The sequence below is a fragment of the Dendrobates tinctorius genome, unplaced genomic scaffold, assembly GCF_039654945.1.
Source record: "Dendrobates tinctorius isolate UK_male_01 unplaced genomic scaffold, ASM3965494v1 ptg000250l, whole genome shotgun sequence".
Classification (NCBI taxonomy): Eukaryota; Metazoa; Chordata; class Amphibia; order Anura; family Dendrobatidae; genus Dendrobates; species Dendrobates tinctorius.
Genome location: NW_027361917.1, coordinates 40,602,290 through 40,618,448, shown reverse-complemented (window position 1 = coordinate 40,618,448; position 16,159 = coordinate 40,602,290). Strand labels below are relative to the sequence as shown.

General features: G+C 34.0%; 7 non-coding genes across 7 annotated transcripts; all 7 read right to left on the bottom strand.

The window, feature by feature from the left end:
* Positions 1 to 1,110: 1,110 nt before the first annotated feature.
* On the bottom strand, positions 1,111 to 1,193 carry TRNAL-UAA (transfer RNA leucine (anticodon UAA)). The gene has a single exon. It is a non-coding gene; the product is annotated as a tRNA-Leu (tRNA).
* A 1,249-nt stretch (positions 1,194 to 2,442) lies between these two features.
* Positions 2,443 to 2,525, bottom strand: TRNAL-UAA (transfer RNA leucine (anticodon UAA)). The gene has a single exon. It is a non-coding gene; the product is annotated as a tRNA-Leu (tRNA).
* Positions 2,526 to 3,778: 1,253 nt separating this feature from the next.
* TRNAL-UAA (transfer RNA leucine (anticodon UAA)) lies at positions 3,779 to 3,861 on the bottom strand. The gene has a single exon. It is a non-coding gene; the product is annotated as a tRNA-Leu (tRNA).
* A 1,201-nt stretch (positions 3,862 to 5,062) lies between these two features.
* On the bottom strand, positions 5,063 to 5,145 carry TRNAL-UAA (transfer RNA leucine (anticodon UAA)). Its single transcript has one exon. It is a non-coding gene; the product is annotated as a tRNA-Leu (tRNA).
* A 1,253-nt stretch (positions 5,146 to 6,398) lies between these two features.
* TRNAL-UAA (transfer RNA leucine (anticodon UAA)) lies at positions 6,399 to 6,477 on the bottom strand. The gene has a single exon. It is a non-coding gene; the product is annotated as a tRNA-Leu (tRNA).
* A 6,662-nt stretch (positions 6,478 to 13,139) lies between these two features.
* On the bottom strand, positions 13,140 to 13,217 carry TRNAL-UAA (transfer RNA leucine (anticodon UAA)). Its single transcript has one exon. It is a non-coding gene; the product is annotated as a tRNA-Leu (tRNA).
* Positions 13,218 to 15,754: 2,537 nt separating this feature from the next.
* TRNAL-UAA (transfer RNA leucine (anticodon UAA)) lies at positions 15,755 to 15,832 on the bottom strand. Its single transcript has one exon. It is a non-coding gene; the product is annotated as a tRNA-Leu (tRNA).
* Between the last annotated feature and the right edge of the window lie 327 nt (positions 15,833 to 16,159).

Genomic DNA, 16,159 nt, shown 5'->3' with positions numbered 1-16,159 from the left:
CACTTTTCATCTATAGAAAAATATTTTTCCTAGATATGTAGTCTTTCATTTTTGGCTATATAGTTGAAGTGGTGACTAGAGTGAATATTGGAATAAAATGCCATTGAGATTTGTCATCAACTTTAAGCACAAAGTTCTAGTTTCTTTAGACAGTTTAACATGAAATGTAAAATCTGCCTGAGAAAATCATGCCTATGGTAAAGGGTGAATTTGTCAACCATGAGCATTTTTTGAGTGGATAAATATTTTCTCTATATAAAATTTACAGTCAACAGTAAGTATCACAGTCCAAAACCTTAAACACTAGACCATCCTGGTGAAACACGTATGAAATTTTGGATTTCCCAGACAGTTAGTGGTTGTTGAATGTGTGCCATCTTACGAAGTTTGCACGAACAGATTTTTTGTTTAAGCCACTTATCGAGAACATTATACATACTTTTATAGTGAACCTTACTGTTGACTGTAAATTTCATCTAGAAAAAAATGTTTTTCCTCTACTGTATATGTAGACTTTAGACTGTCATTTTTGGTTATATGTATAGAGTGTTGACCAAGAGTGAATGTTGGATTACAATGCCATTGAGATTTGTCAACAACACTAAGCACAAAGTTCTAGTTTCTTTAGACAGTTTAACCTCTCCAAAAAAGCTCATAGTTGACAAATTCATACCTTTGCCATAGGCCAGATTTTCTCAGGCAAATTTTACATTTCATGACATCCTACAAACATTGGCCATCTTTTTTCTGGATCCCACCCCTCTACTAAATAATGTTCTGTTCTTGTGTATGGATTGCGTTATATTTATGAATTTCTCATATTATTTTAACATCATATGTTACTTCTGGAACTTTAGTTTGAATATTTACCTCAATTATTAAACTTTCTCTTAATCCCTACATTTTTTTCAACTTTGAAGTTTTGAACTTACTGTAATATCATGCTCTGACTAGAGATTCAACTCAAAATTGAAAAGATAGACATAAAAAGGTGATCGTCAGGGGTATTACTGTGATATTGCAGGGTTATTACTTTGCTATCGGGAAATTCTGTTGCTCAAGTAATAATCTATTTTGAGAAACCTTGTAGAATTTCAAGGGTAAAATTAATACCTGGAGTGGGGTTCTAACCCACGAGGATACATATCCATTGGATCTTAAGTCCAACGCCTTAACCACGCGGCCATCCTGGTGATTAGACGTCCTTTTCTGGATTTCTTAGACAGTTAGTGGTGGTTATTGAATGTGTGCCATCTTATTCAGTTTGCGCTAACAGATTTTTTTAGCCACTTTTCAAAAGCAAAAGTCAGACCGCTACTGTGAACCTTACCGTTCATTGAAAATTTCATCTAGAGAAAAATATTTTTCCTATATATGTAGACTTTCGTTTTTGGCTATATATTTGGAATGGCGACCACAGTGAATATTGGAATAAAATGCCATTGAGATTTGTCAACAACTTTAAACACAAAGTTCTAGTTTCTTTAGACAGTTTAACATGAAATGTAAAATCTGCCTGAGAAAATCATGCCTATGGTAAAGGGCGAATTTGTCAACCATGAACATTTTTTGAGTGGTTAAATAATTTTCTCTGGATGAAATTTACAGTCAACAGTAAGTTTCACAGTCCAAAACCTTAAACACTAGACCATCCTGGTGAACACGCATGAAATTTTGGATTTCCCAGACAGTTAGTGGTTGTTGAATGTGTGCTATCTTATGATGTTTGCACTAACAGATTTTTTGTTTAAGCCACTTATCAAGAACATTATACTAACTTTTATTGTGAACCTTACTGTTGACTGTAAATTTCATCTAGAAAAAAAATATTCCTCTACTGTATATGTAGACTTTAGACTTTCATTTTTGGTTATACGTATGGAGTGTTGACCAAGAGAGAATGTTGGATTACAATGCCTTTGAGAATTGTCAGCAACACTAAGCACAAAGTTCTAGTTTCTTTAGACAGTTTAGCCTCTCCAAAAAAGCTCACAGTTGGCAAATTCATAACTTTGCCATAGGCCAGATTTTCTCAGGCAAATTTTACATTTCATGACATCCTACAAACATTGGCCATCTTTTTTCTGGATCCCACCCCTCTACTAAATAATGTTCTTGTGTATGGATTGCATTATATTTATGAATTTCTCATATTATTTTAACATAATATGTTACTTCTGGAACTTTAGTTTGAATATTTACCTCAATTATTAAACTTTCTCTTAATCCCTACATTTTTTTCAACTTTGAAGTTTTGAACTTACTGTAATATCATGCTCTGACTAGAGATTCAACTCAAAATTGAAAAGATAGACATAAAAAGGTCATCGTCAGGGGTATTACTGTGATATTGCAGGGTTATTACTTTGCTATCGGGAAATTCTGTTGCTCAAGTAATAATCTATTTTGAGAAACCTTGTAGAATTTCAAGGGTAAAATTAATACCAGGAGTGGGGTTCTAACCCACGAGGATACATATCCATTGGATCTTAAGTCTAACGCCTTAACCACGCGGCCATCCTGGTGATTAGACGTCCTTTTCTGGATTTCTTAGACAGTTAGTGGTTATTGAATGTGTGCCATCTTATTCAGTTTGCGCTAACAGATTTTTTTAGCCACTTTTCAAAAGCAAAAGTCAGACCGCTACTGTGAACCTTACCGTTCATTGAAAATTTCATCTAGAGAAAAATATTTTTCCTATATATGTAGACTTTCGTTTTTGGCTATATATTTGGAATGGCGACCACAGTGAATATTGGAATAAAATGCCATTGAGATTTGTCAACAACTTTAAGCACAAAGTTCTAGTTTCTTTAGACAGTTTAACATGAAATGTAAAATCTGCCTGAGAAAATCATGCCTATGGTAAAGGGTGAATTTGTCAACCATGAACATTTTTTGAGTGGTTAAATAATTTTCTCTGGATGAAATTTACAGTCAACAGTAAGTTTCACAGTCCAAAACCTTAAACACTAGACCATCCTGGTGAACACGCATGAAATTTTGGATTTCCCAGACAGTTAGTGGTTGTTGAATGTGTGCTATCTTATGATGTTTGCACTAACAGATTTTTTGTTTAAGCCACTTATCAAGAACATTATACTAACTTTTATTGTGAACCTTACTGTTGACTGTAAATTTCATCTAGAAAAAAAATATTCCTCTTCTGTATATGTAGACTTTAGACTTTCATTTTTGGTTATACGTATGGAGTGTTGACCAAGAGAGAATGTTGGATTACAATGCCTTTGAGAATTGTCAGCAACACTAAGCACAAAGTTCTAGTTTCTTTAGACAGTTTAGCCTCTCCAAAAAAGCTCACAGTTGGCAAATTCATAACTTTGCCATAGGCCAGATTTTCTCAGGCAAATTTTACATTTCATGACATCCTACAAACATTGGCCATCTTTTTTCTGGATCCCACCCCTCTACTAAATAATGTTCTTGTGTATGGATTGCATTATATTTATGAATTTCTCATATTATTTTAACATAATATGTTACTTCTGGAACTTTAGTTTGAATATTTACCTCAATTATTAAACTTTCTCTTAATCCCTACATTTTTTTCAGCTTTGAAGTTTTGAACTTACTGTAATATCATGCTCTGACTAGAGATTCAACTCAAAATGGAAAAGATAAACTTAAAAAGGTGATAGTCTGGGGTTTTTACTGTCACATTGTAGGGTTATTACTTTGCTCTCAGGCAATCAGAACTTTTCCGTTGCTCAAGAATACTCTATTCTGAAACCCTGCAGAATTACAAAGGTAAAATTCATACCAGGAGTGGGGTTCGAACCCACGAGGATACATATCCATTGGATCTTAAGTCCAACGCCTTAACCACTCGGCCATCCTGGTGAACAGGCATGAATCTCTGAATTTCTTAGACAGTTAGTGGTTATTGCATGCGTGCCATTCTATGAAGTTTGCACTATCAGATTTTTTAAGCCACTTTTCATCTATAGAAAAATATTTTTCCTAGATATGTAGTCTTTCATTTTTGGCTATATAGTTGAAGTGGTGACTAGAGTGAATATTGGAATAAAATGCCATTGAGATTTGTCAACAACTTTAAGCACAAAGTTCTAGTTTCTTTAGACAGTTTAACATGAAATGTAAAATCTGCCTGAGAAAATCATGCCTATGGTAAAGGGTGAATTTGTCAACCATAAGCATTTTTTGAGTGGATAAATATTTTCTCTATATAAAATTTACAGTCAACAGTAAGTATCACAGTCCAAAACCTTAAACACTAGACCATCCTGGTGAAACACGTATGAAATTTTGGATTTCCCAGACAGTTAGTGGTTGTTGAATGTGTGCCATCTTACGAAGTTTGCACGAACAGATTTTTTGTTTAAGCCACTTATCGAGAACATTATACATACTTTTATAGTGAACCTTACTGTTGACTGTAAATTTCATCTAGAAAAAAATGTTTTTCCTCTACTGTATATGTAGACTTTAGACTGTCATTTTTGGTTATATGTATAGAGTGTTGACCAAGAGTGAATGTTGGATTACAATGCCATTGAGATTTGTCAACAACACTAAGCACAAAGTTCTAGTTTCTTTAGACAGTTTAACCTCTCCAAAAAAGCTCATAGTTGACAAATTCATACCTTTGCCATAGGCCAGATTTTCTCAGGCAAATTTTACATTTCATGACATCCTACAAACATTGGCCATCTTTTTTCTGGATCCCACCCCTCTACTAAATAATGTTCTGTTCTTGTGTATGGATTGCGTTATATTTATGAATTTCTCATATTATTTTAACATCATATGTTACTTCTGGAACTTTAGTTTGAATATTTACCTCAATTATTAAACTTTCTCTTAATCCCTACATTTTTTTCAACTTTGAAGTTTTGAACTTACTGTAATATCATGCTCTGACTAGAGATTCAACTCAAAATTGAAAAGATAGACATAAAAAGGTGATCGTCAGGGGTATTACTGTGATATTGCAGGGTTATTACTTTGCTATCGGGAAATTCTGTTGCTCAAGTAGTAATCTATTTTGAGAAACCTTGTAGAATTTCAAGGGTAAAATTAATACCAGGAGTGGGGTTCTAACCCACGAGGATACATATCCATTGGATCTTAAGTCCAACGCCTTAACCACGCGGCCATCCTGGTGATTAGACGTCCTTTTCTGGATTTCTTAGACAGTTAGTGGTTATTGAATGTGTGCCATCTTATTCAGTTTGCGCTAACAGATTTTTTTAGCCACTTTTCAAAAGCAAAAGTCAGACCGCTACTGTGAACCTTACCGTTCATTGAAAATTTCATCTAGAGAAAAATATTTTTCCTATATATGTAGACTTTCGTTTTTGGCTATATATTTGGAATGGCGACCACAGTGAATATTGGAATAAAATGCCATTGAGATTTGTCAACAACTTTAAACACAAAGTTCTAGTTTCTTTAGACAGTTTAACATGAAATGTAAAATCTGCCTGAGAAAATCATGCCTATGGTAAAGGGTGAATTTGTCAACCATGAACATTTTTTGAGTGGTTAAATAATTTTCTCTGGATGAAATTTACAGTCAACAGTAAGTTTCACAGTCCAAAACCTTAAACACTAGACCATCCTGGTGAACACGCATGAAATTTTGGATTTCCCAGACAGTTAGTGGTTGTTGAATGTGTGCTATCTTATGATGTTTGCACTAACAGATTTTTTGTTTAAGCCACTTATCAAGAACATTATACTAACTTTTATTGTGAACCTTACTGTTGACTGTAAATTTCATCTAGAAAAAAAATATTCCTCTTCTGTATATGTAGACTTTAGACTTTCATTTTTGGTTATACGTATGGAGTGTTGACCAAGCGAGAATGTTGGATTACAATGCCTTTGAGAATTGTCAGCAACACTAAGCACAAAGTTCTAGTTTCTTTAGACAGTTTAGCCTCTCCAAAAAAGCTCACAGTTGGCAAATTCATAACTTTGCCATAGGCCAGATTTTCTCAGGCAAATTTTACATTTCATGACATCCTACAAACATTGGCCATCTTTTTTCTGGATCCCACCCCTCTACTAAATAATGTTCTTGTGTATGGATTGCATTATATTTATGAATTTCTCATATTATTTTAACATAATATGTTACTTCTGGAACTTTAGTTTGAATATTTACCTCAATTATTAAACTTTCTCTTAATCCCTACATTTTTTTCAGCTTTGAAGTTTTGAACTTACTGTAATATCATGCTCTGACTAGAGATTCAACTCAAAATGGAAAAGATAAACTTAAAAAGGTGATAGTCTGGGGTTTTTACTGTCACATTGTAGGGTTATTACTTTGCTCTCAGGCAATCAGAACTTTTCCGTTGCTCAAGAATACTCTATTCTGAAACCCTGCAGAATTTCAAAGGTAAAATTCATACCAGGAGTGGGGTTCGAACCCACGAGGATACAAAATGGATCTTAAGTCCAACACCTTAACCACTCGGCCATCCTGGTGAACAGGCATGAATCTCTGAATTTCTTAGACAGTTAGTGGTTATTGCATGCGTGCCATTCTATGAAGTTTGCACTATCAGATTTTTTAAGCCACTTTTCATCTATAGAAAAATATTTTTCCTAGATATGTAGTCTTTCATTTTTGGCTATATAGTTGAAGTGGTGACTAGAGTGAATATTGGAATAAAATGCCATTGAGATTTGTCAACAACTTTAAGCACAAAGTTCTAGTTTCTTTAGACAGTTTAACATGAAATGTAAAATCTGCCTGAGAAAATCATGCCTATGGTAAAGGGTGAATTTGTCAACCATGAGCATTTTTTGAGTGGATAAATATTTTCTCTTTATAAAATTTACAGTCAACAGTAAGTATCACAGTCCAAAACCTTAAACACTAGACCATCCTGGTGAAACACGCATGAAATTTTGGATTTCCCAGACAGTTAGTGGTTGTTGAATGTGTGCCATCTTACGAAGTTTGCACGAACAGATTTCTTGTTTAAGCCACTTATCGAGAACATTATACATACTTTTATAGTGAACCTTACTGTTGACTGTAAATTTCATCTAGAAAAAATGTTTTTCCTCTACTGTATATGTAGACTTTAGACTGTCATTTTTGGTTATATGTATAGAGTGTTGACCAAGAGTGAATGTTGGATTACAATGCCATTGAGATTTGTCAACAACACTAAGCACAAAGTTCTAGTTTCTTTAGACAGTTTAACCTCTCCAAAAAAGCTCATAGTTGACAAATTCATACCTTTGCCATAGGCCAGATTTTCTCAGGCAAATTTTACATTTCATGACATCCTACAAACATAGGCCATCTTTTTTCTGGATCCCACCCCTCTACTAAATAATGTTCTGTTCTTGTGTATGGATTGCATTATATTTATGAATTTCTCATATTATTTTAACATCATATGTTACTTCTGGAACTTTAGTTTGAATATTTACCTCAATTATTAAACTTTCTCTTAATCCCTGCATTTTTTTCAACTTTGAAGTTTTGAACTTACTGTAATATCATGCTCTGACTAGAGATTCAACTCAAAATGGAAAAGATAAACATAAAAAGGTGATAGTCAGGGGTATCGAACTTACTGTAATTTCATGCTCTGACTAGAGCTTCAACTCAAAATGGAAAAGATAGACATAAAAAGGTGATAGTCAGGGGTATTACTGTGATAGTGCAGGGTTATTACTTTGCTATCGGGAAATTCTGTTGCTCAAGTAATAATCTATTTTGAGAAACCTTGTAGAATTTCAAGGGTAAAATTAATACCAGGAGTGAGGTTCTAACACACGAGGATACATATCCACTGGATCTTAAGTCCAACACCTCAACCACGCAGCCATCCTGGTGATTAGACGTCCTTTTCTGGATTTCTTAGACAGTTAGTGGTGGTTATTGAATGTGTGCCATCTTATTCAGTTTGCGCTAACAGATTTTTTTAGCCACTTTTTAAAAGCAAAAGTCAGACCGCTACTGTGAACCTTACCGTTCATTGAAAATTTCATCTAGAGAAAAATATTTTTCCTATATATGTAGACTTTCTTTTTTGGCTATATATTTGGAATGGCGACCACATTGAATATTGGAATAAAATGCCATTGAGATTTGTCAACAACTTTAAGCACAAAGTTCTAGTTTCTTTAGACAGTTTAACATGAAATGTAAAATCTGCTTGAGAAAATCATGCCTATGTTAAAGGGCGAATTTGTCAACCATGAACATTTTTTGAGTGGTTAAATAATTTTCTCTGGATGAAATTTACAGTCAACAGTAAGTTTCACAGTCCAAAACCTTAAACACTAGACCATCCTGGTGAACACGCATGAAATTTTGGATTTCCCAGACAGTTAGTGGTTGTTGAATGTGTGCTATCTTATGATGTTTGCACTAACAGATTTTTTGTTTAAGCCACTTATCAAGAACATTATACTAACTTTTATTGTGAACCTTACTGTTGACTGTAAATTTCATCTAGAAAAAAAATATTCCTCTACTGTATATGTAGACTTTAGACTTTCATTTTTGGTTATACGTATGGAGTGTTGACCAAGAGAGAATGTTGGATTACAATGCCTTTGAGAATTGTCAGCAACACTAAGCACAAAGTTCTAGTTTCTTTAGACAGTTTAGCCTCTCCAAAAAAGCTCACAGTTGGCAAATTCATAACTTTGCCATAGGCCAGATTTTCTCAGGCAAATTTTACATTTCATGACATCCTACAAACATTGGCCATCTTTTTTCTGGATCCCACCCCTCTACTAAATAATGTTCTTGTGTATGGATTGCATTATATTTATGAATTTCTCATATTATTTTAACATAATATGTTACTTCTGGAACTTTAGTTTGAATATTTACCTCAATTATTAAACTTTCTCTTAATCCCTACATTTTTTTCAGCTTTGAAGCTTTGAACTTACTGTAATATCATGCTCTGACTAGAGATTCAACTCAAAATGGAAAAGATAAACATAAAAAGGTGATAGTCAGGGGTTTTTACTGTCACATTGTAGGGTTATTACTTTGCTCTCAGGCAATGAGAACTTTTCCGTTGCTCAAGAATACTCTATTCTGAAACCCTGCAGAAATTCAAAGGTAAAATTCATACCACAAGTGGGGTTCGAACCCACGAGGATACATAAGGATCTTAAGTCCAACGCCTTAACCACTCGGCCACCCTGGTGAACAGGTATCAATTTCTGAATTTCTTAGACAGTTAGTGGTTATTGCATGCGTGTCATTCTGTAAAGTTTGCACTATCAGATTTTTTAAGCCACTTTTCATCTATAGAAAAATATTTTTCCTAGATATGTAGTCTTTCATTTTTGGCTATATAGTTGAAGTGGTGACTAGAGTGAATATTGGAATAAAATGCCATTGAGATTTGTCAACAACTTTAAGCACAAAGTTCTAGTTTCTTTAGACAGTTTAACATGAAATGTAAAATCTGCCTGAGAAAATCATGCCTATGGTAAAGGGTGAATTTGTCAACCATGAGCATTTTTTGAGTGGATAAATATTTTCTCTATATAAAATTTACAGTCAACAGTAAGTATCACAGTCCAAAACCTTAAACACTAGACCATCCTGGTGAAACACGTATGAAATTTTGGATTTCCCAGACAGTTAGTGGTTGTTGAATGTGTGCCATCTTACGAAGTTTGCACGAACAGATTTTTTGTTTAAGCCACTTATCGAGAACATTATACATACTTTTATAGTGAACCTTACTGTTGACTGTAAATTTCATCTAGAAAAAAATGTTTTTCCTCTACTGTATATGTAGACTTTAGACTGTCATTTTTGGTTATATGTATAGAGTGTTGACCAAGAGTGAATGTTGGATTACAATGCCATTGAGATTTGTCAACAACACTAAGCACAAAGTTCTAGTTTCTTTAGACAGTTTAACCTCTCCAAAAAAGCTCATAGTTGACAAATTCATACCTTTGCCATAGGCCAGATTTTCTCAGGCAAATTTTACATTTCATGACATCCTACAAACATTGGCCATCTTTTTTCTGGATCCCACCCCTCTACTAAATAATGTTCTGTTCTTGTGTATGGATTGCGTTATATTTATGAATTTCTCATATTATTTTAACATCATATGTTACTTCTGGAACTTTAGTTTGAATATTTACCTCAATTATTAAACTTTCTCTTAATCCCTACATTTTTTTCAACTTTGAAGTTTTGAACTTACTGTAATATCATGCTCTGACTAGAGATTCAACTCAAAATTGAAAAGATAGACATAAAAAGGTGATCGTCAGGGGTATTACTGTGATATTGCAGGGTTATTACTTTGCTATCGGGAAATTCTGTTGCTCAAGTAATAATCTATTTTGAGAAACCTTGTAGAATTTCAAGGGTAAAATTAATACCAGGAGTGGGGTTCTAACCCACGAGGATACATATCCATTGGATCTTAAGTACAACGCCTTAACCACGCGGCCATCCTGGTGATTAGACGTCCTTTTCTGGATTTCTTAGACAGTTAGTGGTTATTGAATGTGTGCCATCTTATTCAGTTTGCGCTAACAGATTTTTTTAGCCACTTTTCAAAAGCAAAAGTCAGACCGCTACTGTGAACCTTACCGTTCATTGAAAATTTCATCTAGAGAAAAATATTTTTCCTATATATGTAGACTTTCGTTTTTGGCTATATATTTGGAATGGCGACCACAGTGAATATTGGAATAAAATGCCATTGAGATTTGTCAACAACTTTAAACACAAAGTTCTAGTTTCTTTAGACAGTTTAACATGAAATGTAAAATCTGCCTGAGAAAATCATGCCTATGGTAAAGGGTGAATTTGTCAACCATGAGCATTTTTTGAGTGGATAAATATTTTCTCTTTATAAAATTTACAGTCAACAGTAAGTATCACAGTCCAAAACCTTAAACACTAGACCATCCTGGTGAAACACGCATGAAATTTTGGATTTCCCAGACAGTTAGTGGTTGTTGAATGTGTGCCATCTTACGAAGTTTGCACGAACAGATTTCTTGTTTAAGCCACTTATCGAGAACATTATACATACTTTTATAGTGAACCTTACTGTTGACTGTAAATTTCATCTAGAAAAAATGTTTTTCCTCTACTGTATATGTAGACTTTAGACTGTCATTTTTGGTTATATGTATAGAGTGTTGACCAAGAGTGAATGTTTGATTACAATGCCATTGAGATTTGTCAACAACACTAAGCACAAAGTTCTAGTTTCTTTAGACAGTTTAACCTCTCCAAAAAAGCTCATAGTTGACAAATTCATACCTTTGCCATAGGCCAGATTTTCTCAGGCAAATTTTACATTTCATGACATCCTACAAACATAGGCCATCTTTTTTCTGGATCCCACCCCTCTACTAAATAATGTTCTGTTCTTGTGTATGGATTGCATTATATTTATGAATTTCTCATATTATTTTAACATCATATGTTACTTCTGGAACTTTAGTTTGAATATTTACCTCAATTGTTAAACTTTCTCTTAATCCCTGCATTTTTTTCAACTTTGAAGTTTTGAACTTACTGTAATATCATGCTCTGACTAGAGATTCAACTCAAAATGGAAAAGATAAACATAAAAAGGTGATAGTCAGGGGTATCGAACTTACTGTAATTTCATGCTCTGACTAGAGATTCAACTCAAAATGGAAAAGATAGACATAAAAAGGTGATAGTCAGGGGTATTACTGTGATAGTGCAGGGTTATTACTTTGCTATCGGGAAATTCTGTTGCTCAAGTAATAATCTATTTTGAGAAACCTTGTAGAATTTCAAGGGTAAAATTAATACCAGGAGTGAGGTTCTAACACACGAGGATACATATCCACTGGATCTTAAGTCCAACACCTCAACCACGCAGCCATCCTGGTGATTAGACGTCCTTTTCTGGATTTCTTAGACAGTTAGTGGTGGTTATTGAATGTGTGCCATCTTATTCAGTTTGCGCTAACAGATTTTTTTAGCCACTTTTTAAAAGCAAAAGTCAGACCGCTACTGTGAACCTTACCGTTCATTGAAAATTTCATCTAGAGAAAAATATTTTTCCTATATATGTAGACTTTCGTTTTTGGCTATATATTTGGAATGGCGACCACAGTGAATATTGGAATAAAATGCCATTGAGATTTGTCAACAACTTTAAGCACAAAGTTCTAGTTTCTTTAGACAGTTTAACATGAAATGTAAAATCTGCCTGAGAAAATCATGCCTATGGTAAAGGGTGAATTTGTCAACCATGAACATTTTTTGAGTGGTTAAATAATTTTCTCTGGATGAAATTTACAGTCAACAGTAAGTTTCACAGTCCAAAACCTTAAACACTAGACCATCCTGGTGAACACGCATGAAATTTTGGATTTCCCAGACAGTTAGTGGTTGTTGAATGTGTGCTATCTTATGATGTTTGCACTAACAGATTTTTTGTTTAAGCCACTTATCAAGAACATTATACTAACTTTTATTGTGAACCTTACTGTTGACTGTAAATTTCATCTAGAAAAAAAATATTCCTCTTCTGTATATGTAGACTTTAGACTTTCATTTTTGGTTATACGTATGGAGTGTTGACCAAGAGAGAATGTTGGATTACAATGCCTTTGAGAATTGTCAGCAACACTAAGCACAAAGTTCTAGTTTCTTTAGACAGTTTAGCCTCTCCAAAAAAGCTCACAGTTGGCAAATTCATAACTTTGCCATAGGCCAGATTTTCTCAGGCAAATTTTACATTTCATGACATCCTACAAACATTGGCCATCTTTTTTCTGGATCCCACCCCTCTACTAAATAATGTTCTTGTGTATGGATTGCATTATATTTATGAATTTCTCATATTATTTTAACATAATATGTTACTTCTGGAACTTTAGTTTGAATATTTACCTCAATTATTAAACTTTCTCTTAATCCCTACATTTTTTTCAGCTTTGAAGTTTTGAACTTACTGTAATATCATGCTCTGACTAGAGATTCAACTCAAAATGGAAAAGATAAACATAAAAAGGTGATAGTCAGGGGCTTTTACTGTCACATTGTAGTGTTATTACTTTGCTCTCAGGCAATGAGAACTTTTCCGTTGCTCAAGAATACTCTATTCTGAAACCCTGCAGAAATTCAAACGTAAAATTCATGCCAGGAGTGGGGTTCGAACCCACGAGGATACATAAGGATCTTAAGTCCAACGCCTTAACCACTCGGCCACCCTGGTGAACAGGTATCAATTTCAGAATTTCTTAGACAGTTAGTGGTTATTGCATGCGTGTCATTCTGTAAAGTTTGCACTATCAGATTTTTTAAGCCACTTTTCATCTATAGAAAAATATTTTTCCTAGATATGTAGTCTTTCATTTTTGGCTATATAGTTGAAGTGGTGACTAGAGTGAATATTGGAATAAAATGCCATTGAGATTTGTCATCAACTTTAAGCACAAAGTTCTAGTTTCTTTAGACAGTTTAACATGAAATGTAAAATCTGCCTGAGAAAATCATGCCTATGGTAAAGGGTGAATTTGTCAACCATGAGCATTTTTTGAGTGGATAAATATTTTCTCTATATAAAATTTACAGTCAACAGTAAGTATCACAGTCCAAAACCTTAAACACTAGACCATCCTGGTGAAACACGTATGAAATTTTGGATTTCCCAGACAGTTAGTGGTTGTTGAATGTGTGCCATCTTACGAAGTTTGCACGAACAGATTTTTTGTTTAAGCCACTTATCGAGAACATTATACATACTTTTATAGTGAACCTTACTGTTGACTGTAAATTTCATCTAGAAAAAAATGTTTTTCCTCTACTGTATATGTAGACTTTAGACTGTCATTTTTGGTTATATGTATAGAGTGTTGACCAAGAGTGAATGTTGGATTACAATGCCATTGAGATTTGTCAACAACACTAAGCACAAAGTTCTAGTTTCTTTAGACAGTTTAACCTCTCCAAAAAAGCTCATAGTTGACAAATTCATACCTTTGCCATAGGCCAGATTTTCTCAGGCAAATTTTACATTTCATGACATCCTACAAACATTGGCCATCTTTTTTCTGGATCCCACCCCTCTACTAAATAATGTTCTGTTCTTGTGTATGGATTGCGTTATATTTATGAATTTCTCATATTATTTTAACATCATATGTTACTTCTGGAACTTTAGTTTGAATATTTACCTCAATTATTAAACTTTCTCTTAATCCCTACATTTTTTTCAACTTTGAAGTTTTGAACTTACTGTAATATCATGCTCTGACTAGAGATTCAACTCAAAATTGAAAAGATAGACATAAAAAGGTGATCGTCAGGGGTATTACTGTGATATTGCAGGGTTATTACTTTGCTATCGGGAAATTCTGTTGCTCAAGTAATAATCTATTTTGAGAAACCTTGTAGAATTTCAAGGGTAAAATTAATACCTGGAGTGGGGTTCTAACCCACGAGGATACATATCCATTGGATCTTAAGTCCAACGCCTTAACCACGCGGCCATTCTGGTGATTAGACGTCCTTTTCTGGATTTCTTAGACAGTTAGTGGTTATTGAATGTGTGCCATCTTATTCAGTTTGCGCTAACAGATTTTTTTAGCCACTTTTCAAAAGCAAAAGTCAGACCGCTACTGTGAACCTTACCGTTCATTGAAAATTTCATCTAGAGAAAAATATTTTTCCTATATATGTAGACTTTCGTTTTTGGCTATATATTTGGAATGGCGACCACAGTGAATATTGGAATAAAATGCCATTGAGATTTGTCAACAACTTTAAACACAAAGTTCTAGTTTCTTTAGACAGTTTAACATGAAATGTAAAATCTGCCTGAGAAAATCATGCCTATGGTAAAGGGTGAATTTGTCAACCATGAACATTTTTTGAGTGGTTAAATAATTTTCTCTGGATGAAATTTACAGTCAACAGTAAGTTTCACAGTCCAAAACCTTAAACACTAGACCATCCTGGTGAACACGCATGAAATTTTGGATTTCCCAGACAGTTAGTGGTTGTTGAATGTGTGCTATCTTATGATGTTTGCACTAACAGATTTTTTGTTTAAGCCACTTATCAAGAACATTATACTAACTTTTATTGTGAACCTTACTGTTGACTGTAAATTTCATCTAGAAAAAAAATATTCCTCTTCTGTATATGTAGACTTTAGACTTTCATTTTTGGTTATACGTATGGAGTGTTGACCAAGAGAGAATGTTGGATTACAATGCCTTTGAGAATTGTCAGCAACACTAAGCACAAAGTTCTAGTTTCTTTAGACAGTTTAGCCTCTCCAAAAAAGCTCACAGTTGGCAAATTCATAACTTTGCCATAGGCCAGATTTTCTCAGGCAAATTTTACATTTCATGACATCCTACAAACATTGGCCATCTTTTTTCTGGATCCCACCCCTCTACTAAATAATGTTCTTGTGTATGGATTGCATTATATTTATGAATTTCTCATATTATTTTAACATAATATGTTACTTCTGGAACTTTAGTTTGAATATTTACCTCAATTATTAAACTTTCTCTTAATCCCTACATTTTTTTCAGCTTTGAAGTTTTGAACTTACTGTAATATCATGCTCTGACTAGAGATTCAACTCAAAATGGAAAAGATAAACATAAAAAGGTGATAGTCAGGGGCTTTTACTGTCACATTGTAGTGTTATTACTTTGCTCTCAGGCAATGAGAACTTTTCCGTTGCTCAAGAATACTCTATTCTGAAACCCTGCAGAAATTCAAACGTAAAATTCATGCCAGGAGTGGGGTTCGAACCCACGAGGATACATAAGGATCTTAAGTCCAACGCCTTAACCACTCGGCCACCCTGGTGAACAGGTATCAATTTCAGAATTTCTTAGACAGTTAGTGGTTATTGCATGCGTGTCATTCTGTAAAGTTTGCACTATCAGATTTTTTAAGCCACTTTTCATCTATAGAAAAATATTTTTCCTAGATATGTAGTCTTTCATTTTTGGCTATATAGTTGAAGTGGTGACTAGAGTGAATATTGGAATAAAATGCCATTGAGATTTGTCATCAACTTTAAGCACAAAGTTCTAGTTTCTTTAGACAGTTTAACATGAAATGTAAAATCTGCCTGAGAAAATCATGCCTATGGTAAAGGGTGAATTTGTCAACCATGAGCATTTTTTGAGT